The sequence below is a fragment of the Notolepis coatsorum genome (assembly GCF_963971535.1).
Source record: "Notolepis coatsorum genome assembly, chromosome: 2".
Lineage (NCBI taxonomy): Eukaryota > Metazoa > Chordata > Actinopteri > Aulopiformes > Paralepididae > Notolepis > Notolepis coatsorum.
This window is the reverse complement of record NC_140166.1, coordinates 187591870-187606858: the sequence shown is the minus strand read 5'-3', so window position 1 is coordinate 187606858 and position 14989 is coordinate 187591870. Positions and strand designations below refer to the sequence as shown.

The window sequence follows — 14989 nt, the reverse complement described above, 5'->3', positions numbered from 1 at the left end:
GGAAAGTCTCAGGGATGGAGCAGGAGGACTCTCATTGGCTGCGGGCCGGGGAGATCTTGCCATCAGAACGAGCTGGGCCTGATCTGCATCTGTCATGCATTACAAGAGGGAATTCCAAAGGTACTCTGGCTTTAGAGAGAAAGAGAGAAAGGAGGGGGGGGGGGGGGTCCTGGACACAATTAAGTGCCTCCCTTATTTGGTTATTTTGGGGTCTGGGTGGATTTACTTCTTGTTGTGGTTAGGATGTACCGTACTGCATGAGCAGTACAGTAAGAGAACCAGCTCATGGGCTACACACTGGACTAGCTATGGGCCAACTGGAGTGAGATCTGCACTGAGATGCCAGCCAAGGGGGGTTATGCCATGGGGGGGGGGTATCTTCCTTGTGTGTCTGTTACATCACAGTGCTCCTGTGAATAGACTAACACTTAATGTTAGCAACCTCAGCAACTCTTATCCTTTATCAGGTCATTCTATCCTATTCAATATGAGTAAAAGTTAATACTGGTTGAATTAAGGTGTTTTGTAAATACAGCTCTCCTGAAGAGAGAAAGCACCAATTTGCCTGCCTGAGGGAAGCTGATGTTGACAACCTCGTCTTTACTTCACTATCAGACCTCACTATAGGAGCTTATCAAACCCACTCTTATGACTACATGTTCCTCAGGTCAATTCACTATCAAACCTCACTGTAGGAGTTTATCAAACCCACTCTCAGGACTGGATTACACCACATGTTCCCTGGGTCAATTCTGAACTCGGAAAGACTGCTTTTAGATGTTGTGTTCTGGACTTGTGGTATAACCTACAGTGCACTTTAAATATTGGTTCCCTGATAACATTGAGACATTTCAGAAATATGCTTAGAAATAGTAATGTAATTGTTTTACAGTAACTACAGGTAGGAATTGTTTTAACCAATGTTAATATTTGTGTTCTTATTGTCTGACTTATCTTTGTTTTTATTTTGTTATATTGCCTACTGTAATCTTGGCATCATTGGAAATGAGGGCCCACCCTTCAATGTACTCCTGTGAAATAAAGGTTGAATTGAATGAATAGATTAGTGCCTTGTCTTGAGCTATTGATGTACCAAACATACCTTACCTACATTGACTTTACAAAATTTGATATACTTGAAGTGTGCACTGTGCAGCTGTATTATGTAGGAAAATACAAAAATTGGATCGGGACTCTGTATCAATAATAGATATTCAATATTAAATTACTTGAATCGGGACTGATGAATGAAATAATAACATGCTAGAAAACATCTGTATTGTATACTAATCAGATACTGCTGTTTTACATGTATTAGTCCACCACACACTGTCACAACACTATCCATCATTTTATTGTAAGACTGGTTGGTGAGTGAGTGAGTGAGTGAGTGAGTGAGTGAGTGAGTGAGTGAGTGAGTGAGTGAGTGAGTGAGTGAGTGAGTGAGTGAGTGAGTGAGTGAGTGTGAGTGAGTGAGTGAGTGAGTGAGTGAGTGAGTGAGTGAGTGAGTGAGTGAGAGAGTTACAATATTGAAATGCAAAAACAATGCATAAAATAGAGGCCAGCTTCATTGGACACTGTAGGAAGTAGGGGTGTAAAGGTACACGTATCCGTACCGAACCGTTTCAGTGTGTACCGTACCGTACCAAACGGCTGTGTGTAGTGTACCGAACGAATACAACGGTATGTTAACCACTAACGACCGCCCACCGGGGGCTGTTTTTTTCTGTCTACCACCGCAGAGACACTGGTATCGAATCCGGCTGTCAGCGGTCCCTCCGGCTTGGGCGGCCGTCATACTGGACCTATCTCAAACCCTGCCCTCTTTTCTTGATCCTCCAATCACAGCTGTCGCTTACCTCGGAGGTAAGCGACAGCTGTGATTGGAGGATCAAGAAAAGGGGCAGGGTTTGAGATAGGTCTATTGGCAGTGTCAGCGGGTGGGAAGCCGGTGGGTGGTATTCTGGTCGTTGTAAACAGCGACTCCTACAGGTCGGTCAGGGCGCCTGCACAGCGAGGGAAGGAACAGGGTAAGGTAGTGTGATCCTCCCACGAGTTACACTTCCCCAGTGAGAGTCCTCGCTGTCAGGTGAAAAGAGGCTGCTGGCTGTCTCCTATGTATCGGAGGAAGCATCTGATAGACTTCAGGGCTCCCTGGACTGACCAGTGGGGGGCACATGCGCGCAACGACCAGGAAGGGGAGTGGGGAATTGGCATAACGACTAAATTGGGATGGGAGAAAAAATACAGAAAAATAGGAGGAGAAAAAGTGGATAAAAAAAAAACATTCTACTATACCACTCCTACTGATAACCCAGAGCCCTCTGCTCTCAGTTGTGTGAGTGTCTTTAAGTTCATTCCAGCAGAGTGACTTATTGCAATTATCCAAAGAATGGGCAGGAACTTGACCTTCCCTCTTTGTATTCAACCGTGTACTTGATGGACACAGAGACCAAGGCATCTCACTAACACTGTGCAACTCAATCACAGGAAGTATTCAACCCACATACGTTTTTCCAATTCAATTTCAAATCCTTTGCATCACCAGAGAATGATGTGTTTTAATGAACAAGGGTGCAGTGAGAATGTCAAGGTAAATGGCATTTTCAGTTTTCTTTTCCAACTGGAAAGGAAATGGTAAATGGACTGCATTTACATAGTGCTTTTATCCAAAGCACTTTACAACGTACCCATTCACTCACACATTCACACACCAACAGCAGAGGCAACTATGCAAGGCGCCAACCTGCTCGCCAGGAGCAGTTAGGGGTTGACACTTCGACGCATTGCCAGGAGGAGCCGGCATCTAACCGGGAACCTTCAGATTACCGGACGACCGATCTACCTTCTGAGACACTGTCGCTTTTAAAAGGAAAGGAGAATGTGCAAAGAGGAAATACATTTCACCCTTTTAACCTATAAGTGAGGACACCATGCTTTCTATTCCTGGTAAGGTTGCGGTTGAGAGCTTATTTCAAACATCTCTATAATCTCAACTAACTTCTACCATAGCTTGGTCACTTTATGGCTTCCTGTTTTTCTTTTATCGTGCTGGAGACGACACACGACACCACACACAAGTCCTCCTCACACCCAGAGGACACACACACACACACACACACACAAACATACAATGAGAGCGCACACACATACATATACAGTGAGAGCGCACACACACACATATACAAATTATACACCCAGACAGATAAAAACAAACAAAGACATAAACGGGTGTGTGTTTGGACACTCGACTCATTATGTATGTCCACAAACATGATTTGTAGCGCAGGCAGCAGTGCGTTGGCTTCCCCTCCTCTGCTGTCCCTCATGCTTAGCTGGACTTTCTCAAGTTGTTTCTATGCCCACAAAGTCAATCCGTCAAGTGTATGGCAGTACGCCAGCTGCCCACTAAACACAGGCCTGCTAGACAGCTCAGAGCCCTGCGGAGCCTGGCCGGTGCTCTCTGCTTCAGCTAGCGTGTCACTGACCTAAAACAAACGCATCTGTCACCATGAGGAGCTAAAGGTTCTGCTGTCTTCGCGACTCTCCGTACGACCGAAGGTTATCCTATAACCCTAGTTATATGAATACTGGCTGAGCGTCTCGCTCTGCCTTTGGGAAGCGTCCTACTGTACTTGCTGAAAAAACTTTCTCTTGCACCTTTAAATCTACCACCGCCACGCTTTATTTATGGGACCGGAGGTGGGCGTGGCGGTGGTAGATGTAAAGGTGCAAGAGAACGTTTTTTCAGCGAGTACAGTAGGTACTATGAGCAATGGATGCTTCCCAAAGGCAGAGCGAGACACGAATGCCAGTAATGAAATATAACTGGAGCTATACAGGCCTACTTTATCTCTGTCTGTCACCAGCCTGTCATTAGTTTGTTATTGATATCATGGGGGCGACAGTGGCTCAGGAGGTAGAGCGGTCATCTGGTAATCGGAAAGGTTCCCGGTTCAATTTCAGCTCCTCCCGGCAGCGCGTCGAAGTGTCCTTGAGCAAGACACTTAACCCATAACGGCAGATGATTCATTCACATTCCGCCGTCAATGTGTGAATGTGTGAGTGAATGGGCGAATGTGAGGCATAAGTTGTGAAGCGCTTTGGATAAAAGCGATATATAAATGCAGTCCATTACCATCCATATCATAATATTTTAAATGAAAGCCCTTGTCTATATGAGTTAGATGGACAAATTAACATGTATTTAATTATATTATATTCTACTTCCCTCATTTTAAATTCAAATATAACTCACATTTACATTTACATACATTTACATTTACATTTTGTCATGTAGCTGACGCTTTTATCCAAAGTGACTTAGTTCTTCGTTCTGTACAACAAGTCAGCAGAAAGGGTACAACTCTAGCAGCTAAGGTTGTTTGTCAAACAGTGTCGAACTTGAGTGCTACAGTCTTGAGTGCATAGTAGTATAGACATATTAGCATAGTAGGTAGTGGTATAGGCAAGGTAGATTCCTTAGTAGAAAAGTGCATGATAGTACAGCATGAAGGTTAGTAGTTTTTTTTCCATTTCAGATGTGAAGAAGTGTGTTTTTTTAGTTGACGGTAGAAGATTGGGTGGGTTTCAGGCTGTCCTGATTGTGGTGGGAAGTTCGTTCCACCATTGTGGAGCGAGGACCAAGAATAGCCTGCTTTGCTTTGATGACCCCCCCGGGAGCTGGGTCTCAGGTGGCCAGAAGATGCTGAGCGTAGGGGTCTTTGGGGGGTGTAGTTAGAGACTGGAGGTAGGAGGGAGCCGTTTCCCTCATTGCACGGTATACCAGGTCAAGGACCTTGTAGAGGATGAATGCGGCAAGGGGAAGCCAGTGCAGCTCTTACTTTGTATTCATTCAATTAAAGGGGAACTATCTTATAAATGGCCTTTTCCAGTGGTTTAATGTTTTTTAAGCTAACGGTTTCTTGAAAAATCCATAGATACCAGCCATGTCATGCTAGCTCACTGGCAAAGCAGGTAGATATTGGAGGTAGAACACACTTTCCACCACAGTCAGGACAGCTGAAAGCTAAAAGACTAAAAGCACACTTTTTCAATCAATATCTGAAAAAAATTATGAAATAAAGATAACCGTCTTACTGTGTCTACTATGTACTATGCTACTAGAGAGGGAGAGAGAGAGACACACAACTGAGAGTTGCGGAAACAGCAAGGACAAGGCAGCAGCTACAGAAACCTTCTGGACAACTCAGCGAGAAGATTTGAGTTGTTTTGAAAGTGCAACCTCACTACTTTGGTTATAGTTTATTTTTCCTTGTGGATGTATGTTTATTCACACCAGCGCACCATCCTGCACCGACGTGCCGCATTCCCAGATTAGAAGTGACGGAGCTCTAAGGGAAACATGCAGAGGCTGCAGCATGGCTCTAGAGCTCCAGAACCAGGTCCTGAGCAGTGGATCTCTGGATGAGACAGAAAGCTATGCCAAGAAGAACAGCAATAATGGACACTGCCCAAACCTATGTTCTCCAACTGCTCAAACTAACCTAAAGAGCTAACCTACACATAGCAATATGGAGACAACATTTCACTCTAACAGATGTACTTTTTATCGATCTTTCAAAGGCCTCCAATACAGTTGACCACTTTAACCTGAAGCAACATTTTACTTCCTCCAGTGTACTACATGTTATGTAAGGGGCTCTGTTCTGGGTCCACTTTTGTTTACTATCTATGTAAACATTAACAACTTGGGCCAAGTTATGAAGACAATACTGCCATTTACTGTTGTGGTGCCACTCTTTCTCAATCCCTTGAGTATTTGCAGTCTGCTTTTGGTATTGTAGAGGTACAGTTGCATGATTTGAAACTGTGTTGAATGCTACAAAAACGAAACTGATGTTGTTTTCTAATGCCAGAAAGACATTAGCCTCTCTTCCTGACATTGTAACCTTGCAGGGTCACAGATCAAGTATCTAAATTGATGACCGTTTAACTTTTAAACTTCACATAAATAAATCCTGATTTTCCTTTGTTGCCAGGAAACATTGGTTGAGGTTACGTTCCTTCCCTTGCTGTCACTGTGGTGGTCTGTTGTACATGCACTCCTCTGCCCAATGCTTGCATTGGCTGGATACTGTGCACCACACAGTGCTCTGAGGTTCACTGGCCTTCACTGGCCTCCTGCAGACTCACTCATTGGCACACATTTATCTAAGTCCATCCTTGGTCTGCGTCCCTCTTACCTTTGTGGGTATATCTCACATAAAACTAGTAAGTATGGTTTGTGCTCAAATGACACCCTCTTACTGTCCCTTACTGACCCGTCCCTGAGGTTCACATTGAACTTGGCAAACAGGCCTTCATGTTCGCTGCTCCTGCTGCATGGAACCACTTGCAGACAGATTTGCAGCTATATGTCATATTAATATGAGCTGATTCCGATAAGGACATTAAAAAATGTAGTGAAGGGTTTGGAGGCAGATTCAACTGGTATTTGTAATTGCTTCCCTTAGCTAGATTCCATTTCCTCTAGTATTTTTAGGCATATGATTCTGTGAGTTACTACTGCATGTTTTGCTATATTTACATTTACATTTAGTAATTTAGCTGACGCTTTTATCCAAAGCGACTTACAAGTTCTGTACGACAAGTCATCAGGAAGAGCACAAATCTATCAGCTGAGTAACAATGTTCATCAAAACGTCTAAACCATGCCTGTTCTAGTTCATTGCTGGGTTAAGTACTTCTATTCTATTCACATATATGCTTACTACATGTATCTATTCTATTCACATATATGCTTACTACATGTATCTATTGCTGTCCGCCCATCACAAACACGTGAACTGTCTAACGCCTGTCCCCGTCTCCCTGTCTCCCTGTGAGTGGATGTCTTGTGGTGATGACCGGAGTGCGGTCATCACCACAAGATGCGATCCTCTCTACGCCGCCCCCATACCTCAAATGGATCCGTCATCAGCTCTATTTTCTTTTCTTTTTTCTTTTTCTATTTTCTCCCATCCCAATTCCATTGTGCCAATTCTTCCCTCCCCTGTCTTGAACGTTGCTCGCATATGCCCCCCACAGGCCGGTTGTAGGGAGGATAGAAGCCTTGCATCACGTGTCCCCTCCAGTACACGAGGAGGCAGCCTGTCACATCTCTTCACCTGCCAGCGCGGACTCTCATTTTGCGAGGTGTAATGTGTGGGAGGCTCACACTACCCCGCCATTTCCTGTCTCTGCTGTGCAGGCGTCCCCAACCGACTTGTAGGAGTCGTTGTCCACAACATCCAGATTACCACCCATCAACTTCCACCCTCTAACTCTGCCAATTGAGTTAGTACGACGGCTGGCCCAAGCCGGAGGCAGCGCTGACAGCCGGAGTCGAACCCGGTGTCTCTTGCGTTGGTGACGAGCGCAATGTCCGCTGCGCCACCCAGCCGCTCATCAGCTCTATTTTCAATCTTTCAAAATGTCCTTATGTACCCCAGTTGCTATTGCATGTACTTATTTGTGTTTCATTACACGTATATGTACATGCTTTATGCTTACCAACTGTTTCGCCTGTTTTATAGCAACACTACTATCACCGACACCCCTTGAACAGCCCTTCTAAGGTTTCTCCCCTCCACATTGCCTGTGGTGCTTTTTTCCTATTGCTAGGTTTTTAGTTAGTTTTTCCTTACCTTCGCGTGGGGTATGTCTAGGAGTGTTGCATTCATTTATTCATTCTTTTTTTAAATTTTTTTTTTAATTTCATGGTGTTTTTGTTTTGTTCTTGATTTATTGTCATGTTTCTTCTTGACTTGTTTAACACATTGAGGACCACGGTTTGCAGTGTAATATGGTTCTAGAGGACCAGGGTTAGTCATCAAACCGATGTACTTTCTAACAGCTATATATATACTTTATAGTATTGCTATCTGTCCATTCTCATTGTCACTTGAGTGCATAAACCGTGCCTTCATAATGGCTTAAAGAAAATAAAAATCCATCGGTTGGTTGTCATTTTATAGCTATATCGTGAATATAAGCTTTATCGCAGTTTTCGTCTCGTCTTTTTTCTGGGAAGCTAGATATGAAGCTAAGGGTTTGTCACGTTATATAAAACGCCATTTCTGTTGTATATATACGAATGAAATAAAACAAACTGCTTAGCATCCGGACTATTACAGAGCATCTATGGATGAAATGGGGGCGGCGGGGGACGCAGATTAGTATTATTGATTAGCAATACAGTGTGCGTTCAAGTAGCCACATTCACTGATCGATCGCGTGCGTGTTACAACAATGTCCAATCCGGCTGTAATTTGGGTGAATAGTATCCTACCGTCAGCCCATGTGATTGCCGGCAGCATTTCCCCATTATTCCACGGCATCTGGTAGATCGATATGTCCATTGGCTGATCATAAATCCCATTATTCCAGGCTGAAATCTGCGTTCCGTAACGTGATCAAAGATGGAGGATGTTCGGCTGGGATCCAGGCTCATATGAAACGCCCCAGACAGTAAAAAAAATTATTTTCCCATTCGGCCTCAATGATACTGCAGTGGAGCGATGGCGCCCCTAAGAGGATCTGGCCGGTATTGCATGTCGCCGATTTAAATCTGGCGGGTAAATCTGCAGAGTCGATCCGGGATCTTGATCCGTTTATTAATATGGAATAAAACAATAACAACTTGCCACGAGTTAACTCGTGGCTCTGGTCCTCAACGGGTGGAATCGAAACACGAGTTAACTCGTGGACGGTCCTTAATGTGTTAAAGAAGACGTGTCCGGCCCATGAGGACATTAACGTGTGTTGTCGGGCCTTACAAATAAATTTTATTTGATTTGATTTTTAATGTTTGCTTTTATGTTGTTTATGCAACATTGTATTGCTGCTATCCTGGACAGGGCTCCCTCAAAAAAGAGATCTTGTAATCTCAATAAATGTTTAACATTCCGATTTTGCGTCACCTCTTTTTTAAGCCCTTGTCATGTCTGTTCAAAAAAGTGTAATACCGTAACATAAAATTACATAACATAGCATCAGAAATCTGGCAAATATAACACTTCATTTTCATTACATTTCAAGGGATCTCAATAGATATTTCTCAAGATATCTTAATGTTATCATGTACTGTATATGCATTTCAGAAAAATCTAATCTAATCTAAATCACGACCATAAACCATATTTGCATTTTGCTAATTAGTGATATTACAAAATGTGCTGATGGTTTGTCTTCTAGTGAAGATAGTGAGCATACTTTTCCTTTCATAAAACATGAGGTCATTCAGATCAGGGCTGCCCCCTCTCGGTCAATTAATCGGTTGATTTAAAGAGGGATTTCTGCTTCCTGCTGACTTGTTGTACAGCTTTGGATAAAAGCGTCAGCTAAATTACTGAATGTAAATTACTAAATTATTGCATGTGGGAAATACAATTTAATCAATTAGTCGACAAAGTCCTCTAACTATTAGTCAGCTAAGAGTTTCTTTAGTTGAAAACAGCCCTAATTTTGGCCATTGTAATTGACATGTGTAACAGTTTTGATAATATTTACAATTGATAGATATTTACATAGATATAGCCACTTTCTTATATATAGTTTTACATGGCATGTATTCCATATACGTTTTCCATGTTTTACACTTCACATTTCATTCATGCTCCCGACACGTAGCCTATGACCTTGCAAAGATTCACCATCTAAACCTTTTATAAATCTTCTTCTGCCCTTCGCTAATTATTGATTATGCTAATCTTCCCCTTAAGTCATGAAATATGCATGGTTCTTCTGGGGTAGAAGAGGGATGACAGTCACAAGACATTTCTAAACAGCTAAGTGCAGCTGGGATTGTTTCAGGGTCCATCATATTCCAGAATCTTCGCTATATGCCCTTGTTTTCACTCAACCTTCACAGATGCACCGACTCTAAAGAGGGTTGTGGAAATGTTTTGGCAGTGCCCCAAACTCCAAGACATCTTATATTTCAAAACCTGTTAAGGGCAACAGAGGTGAGCTCAACTGATAATGTTTAAAGATCCACTGACATGGTTATAAACCTCCATTTTAAAAAAGAACAATTAAAAAGATCTATGAGTTGTGAAGACAGAATACTTTAAATCACAACTTGGCTCTGTCATGAAAATGGGAAATGACGCAGTATCTACACAGTATGCTGATGATACATTTGGCTCATTCACTTGAAGCTGTCTCTTTGATGTAAATGCATGCATTGAGAATGTTGAGGATAGCTGAAATTATCACAGACAATATGCTGTTTTCAACAATTTAAGTAGGCTACTATATTATATTCATTATTTTTGTAATTATGAAATGTTGCTCGACTATCTCAGCATATATTTAATCTTTTCTTTTACAGGTAGCTGCAAAACCTATAACACAAAATTAATCGGCTTGGTTTGGTAATCGGAAGGTTCCCGGTTAGATCCCTCCTCCATCAGCAGTGTGTCGAAGTGTCCTTGAGCAAGACACTTAACCCCTAACTGCTCCCAACAAGCAGGTTGGCACCTTGCATGGTTGCCTTCACTGTTGGTGAGTGAATGGGTGAATGTGAGGCATAAATTGTAAAACGCTTTGGATAAAAGCTCTATATAAATGCAGTCCATTTACCATTTACCATTGTCCCAGGCAAAGATTAGACATGTGACCTATCCCCAAATGCAAAACTGGCCTTTAGGATTTACACACACAAAAGTAGGCCTGGGATATATGGAAGAAATCAATATCATGCTATTTGACATTGTATATACTATATTGATTGTGGGTGGAGGGGTGTGGTTTAGGTGTCGGCTGCAGAGGGAGAGTGACAGGTGGAGATAATATACACACACAGAAGGAAGGAACTTGCAAGAATTTATTTGGAGTGGGAAACTCTGAACTAATGGAATCCTGGAAAAAAGGACTGTTTTGATTTAAGAACAAGCAAGTTGATAAAAAGACGTTTGAGTTGTGTTACGCAGGTTTTGCTGTGCTGTGTTGGTCAGAACCCAGGGGGTAGTACCCTCGTGGCTAAAGTGGCACCCAATGGGGACTGTGACCATGGATAGCCAACCAGTATAAGCACTCGGTAGGATGGTAAGGAGCTTTGCTGCGATGCAGAAGAGGCAGACGGGGTTCCAGCAGGTACAACTAGTGGCGCTACGGGCTCAAACTGAACTCCAGACCCAGGCTTTCCTCAGCCTGGTGCAAACCAGAGCAGCGTCCTCGTGTGAGCCAGCAGCCTCATGCCAGCCTACACAGGCCTGCCTGCACATCACTATTCAGAAGATGACAGCAGAAGACGACCCTCAGGCCTTTGTGGCGCCAGCAACAACATGCTCTTGGCTGATAGAAGAATGGGCGGCGCGATCACTGCCCTTGCTCACTGGGGAGGCACAGCAACCAATTCACTCAAACCAAATGGGATCTCAATTATTGGCACAAAAGGCGCTTTTGGGATGGCTGGTGGGTTAATCAGTTGGCATTCAGAGCAAGAGGCACAACTCACTTTTTCACGACACTGGCTTTGACAAAGGGCTACCGGCAGATTCCCTTATCTCCAGAGATATCTAGGAAAAAATTTCTTTCTCTACTCTGTAGTTTGTACCACACTTCCCCTCTGTGTTCGGTGCCCCAGTGAGGTTCCAACGCCTCAGGGACCAGGTGGTCGGGCCACACACTGTATGCTGCTGCCTACACGGACGACGTCATCGCCTCAGGGACCAGGTGGTCGGGCCCCACACTGTATGCTGCTGCCTACAGGGACGACGTCATCGCCTCAGGGACCAGGTGGTCGGGCCCCACACTGTATGCTGCTGCCTACATAACGACGGCATCGTCCAGGGACCAGGTGGTCAGGGCCCCACACTGTATGCTGCTGCCTACATGACGACGGCATCGTCCAGGGACCAGGTGGTCAGGCCCCACACTGTATGCTGCTGCCTACAGGGACGACGTCATCGCCTCAGGGACCAGGTGGTCGGGCCCCACACTGTATGCTGCTGCCTACATGGACGACGTCATCGCCTCAGGGACCAGGTGGTCGGGCCCCACACTGTATGCTGCTGCCTACAAGGACGACGTCATCGCCTCAGGGACCAGGTGGTCGGGCCCCACACTGTATGCTGCTGCCTACATGGACGACGGCATCGTCCAGGGACCAGGTGGTCGGGCCCCACACTGTATGCTGCTGCCTACATGGACGACGGCATCGTCCAGGGACCAGGTGGTCGGGCCCCACACTGTATGCTGCTGCCTACATGGAGGACGTCATCGTCCACAGTGACAGTTGGGTGCAGCAGGTGGCCACAGTGCTGGAGACACTGAGGCTGGCGGGGCTCATGGCCAACTAGAAGAAGTGTGCCGTTGGACAGAGGGAGGTTCGGTATCTGGGCACCACTTGGGCTGCAAGCAGATGTGTCCTCAGATAGATACGAGTAAGACAGCAGCAATTGGGAGGTGTAGTCTGACGTCACTTTAGTTTCCCGCGCGGTCCACCATGTATAGGGATTTATCATTGGGAAAATGTGTTATCGGCTATTGTAATAATTCTGCCTCATGAACATTGGCAATGTAACTGAGGGGTACAATTCCCTGACTGTATTGTTAAGTAGGGTATTATTAAACCACTACCTCTTGTACTTTAACTTCTGGCCATCCAGTACATGATATAGATATGATGAACACTTTCCCACCTGATGAAACGAAGTCCACACAAATGTACAAATCGAATATTTAATATAGCAAAAGGTATATACAACGTTCACTTGTTTACACTTATGATTTGAAATGCACTTGTATGGCAAATGAGTATTCGTAGGTAAATCAACATTGAACGGAGAGACGTGAGGCGACCTCACTGGTGTAGAGCGCCGTCTCACCTTGACTCCTCTCCGGGGGGTAGTTCCAACACTCCGCAGTGTTGGCCGTTATCCATGGAATAATCAAAGCACCCAAAGCATAATCCAAGCCGTGGAAGGCTCGCCGTCGTCCGGGTAGAGTAATCCAATGTACAGGTCCAGTCGCCCTGGCCCGGAGCTCCTCGGATGCAAGCACCACTAGTGGTCTGCCCAGCCTGGTTAAGACTCCAGATAACGTCAGGAACGATGGGGGTACTGATAACTTTATAACTCTAACCGACGATGCACCATACATAAATAGACTATTATTAGCTTAATAGAATACGTCCAACTCGACGGTATAGTGCCAAACTATGACAATTCAACTATTAATCCACACGATATCTCAATGCCTATTCTGAGGCCAAGTAGGCCTTACTGCACCACACGTGCGTCGTGGGTGAGGCTTCGCGTCTGTTACTCGGTTGGAGGGTAAAGAACTAATGGACTAAAAGAAAGTTCTACTTTACTTGCGCCATATATATATGCGCTGTGAACAAATAGTACCATTCGTATTTCGCCAGACGTATTCCTACGCGGAACCGGGCTTGCCACGACATGTTGGGCGGCACGATTGAACTTGAACCTAGGGGTATGGCTGCTGGCGCCAGGTTCTCGTCTAATGGTAGAATGAAACTATTATGGGCTGTTTAGTAGACTAAAGGGATATTCAGTGCATATTGTACAAGGAATATACAGGGGATATCAAACGATATACAAATACTATTAAATATATATCCATAAATAAATATATATATTCGGTTTAATCTGATCCTTCACAACAGGCAAGCTTTCCATTTTTGCACAAAATGAGTTCCCTTCTATCACTAACATTATTGTTTAAGCATTTTTGGTTGAAATAAAGTTAGTTATAAGGTTTTTAATTTGTCGTTAAAAAATAACTACACTTACTGTACCAGTAGAACGCCTGTCGTTCAGTGCTGTCGCCTAATACAGCCAGGAGTCTATGCTGTGGTGACGTCAGTCAGCAGCGCCAAAGTAAAGTGTAGTTCCTCAGTGAACGAAAACGTAAACATTGCTATTTTGCTACTTTTACGATTAATTGCTAATTGTTTCATGCTGAGCTATAGATTGTGGATGAATACACACAGAAAGGTACACCATGCCAATGTTCATGCTTTATTTGTTTTAAACAAGACGATTTAGAAATGGGTCCATTGGAAATACATTGCCATTTCAAGGAGGGTGGACCGCGGGTGAAACACCAATGACCACTACACCTCCCTATTGCAGCCTGAAGGCCCAAGATCAAAGAAGAGTTGAGACGGTCCTTGGGGCTGGCCGACTACTACAGACGATTTATCCCTGCCTTTGCGAACCTGACCAGTCCCCTGACTGACCTGACGACCCACAAGGGTGCTTCAGAACCGGGCCAGTGGACGGAGCAGTGCCAGCTGGTATTTGAGAGGGTAAGTAACACAAGCCCTCTGTGGGGAGCCACTCCTGTCTGCACCTAACGTTTCTCTCCCTTTTGTCCTGCAGACAGACAGAGGGAGGTTCCATATCTAGGGTACCACTTGGGCTGAGGGCAGGTGCATCCTCAGGTAAATAAGACAGCAGTAATAGCAGCCTGCCCAATGCCAGAGGCCCTCTGTCAGCCGAAGCAGCAGTAGGGGTGAGTTAATTGGCACAGGTGGAGATGTACACATATTCAGAAGGAAGGGATTCGTTTGGAGTGGGAAACTCTGAACTAATAGACTCCTGGAAAAGGACTGTTCATGTTGAAATAGATAAGTTTGAGTTGTATAACGCAGGTTTTGCTCCATGAGTGTCGGAATAAAAACACTCTTTGTTTGGCATTAAGTCTGTCAGGTGTGCTGTGTTGGTCAGAACCCAGGGGTTAGCACCCTCATTGCTACAGCAATATATATCACACTATTGTATCTGAAACCACAGGTTAATGTAATCCAGTTGACCTGCTGACAATGTAAAAAGTGTGACAAAACTGCAATTTTCTAATTACATTCCCTCAAATATTTCAGATGCATTTTTGTGAGAACTATGTGCTTGTTATTATCAATTTAGACAACGGAATTGTGTCACACAATATCTTGATATCATGATTTCACAACAATATGATCCGATTGAAAGATGATAAATGGTCATATTGAATT

The 14989-nt window shown here is 44.2% G+C and overlaps 1 protein-coding gene across 1 annotated transcript in view; it reads right to left on the bottom strand.

Annotated features, from left to right (window-relative positions):
• The window catches only part of tmem59l (transmembrane protein 59-like), a 37467-nt gene that overhangs the window by 18183 nt on the left and 4295 nt on the right, over positions 1 to 14989 (bottom strand). The window lies entirely within an intron of this gene.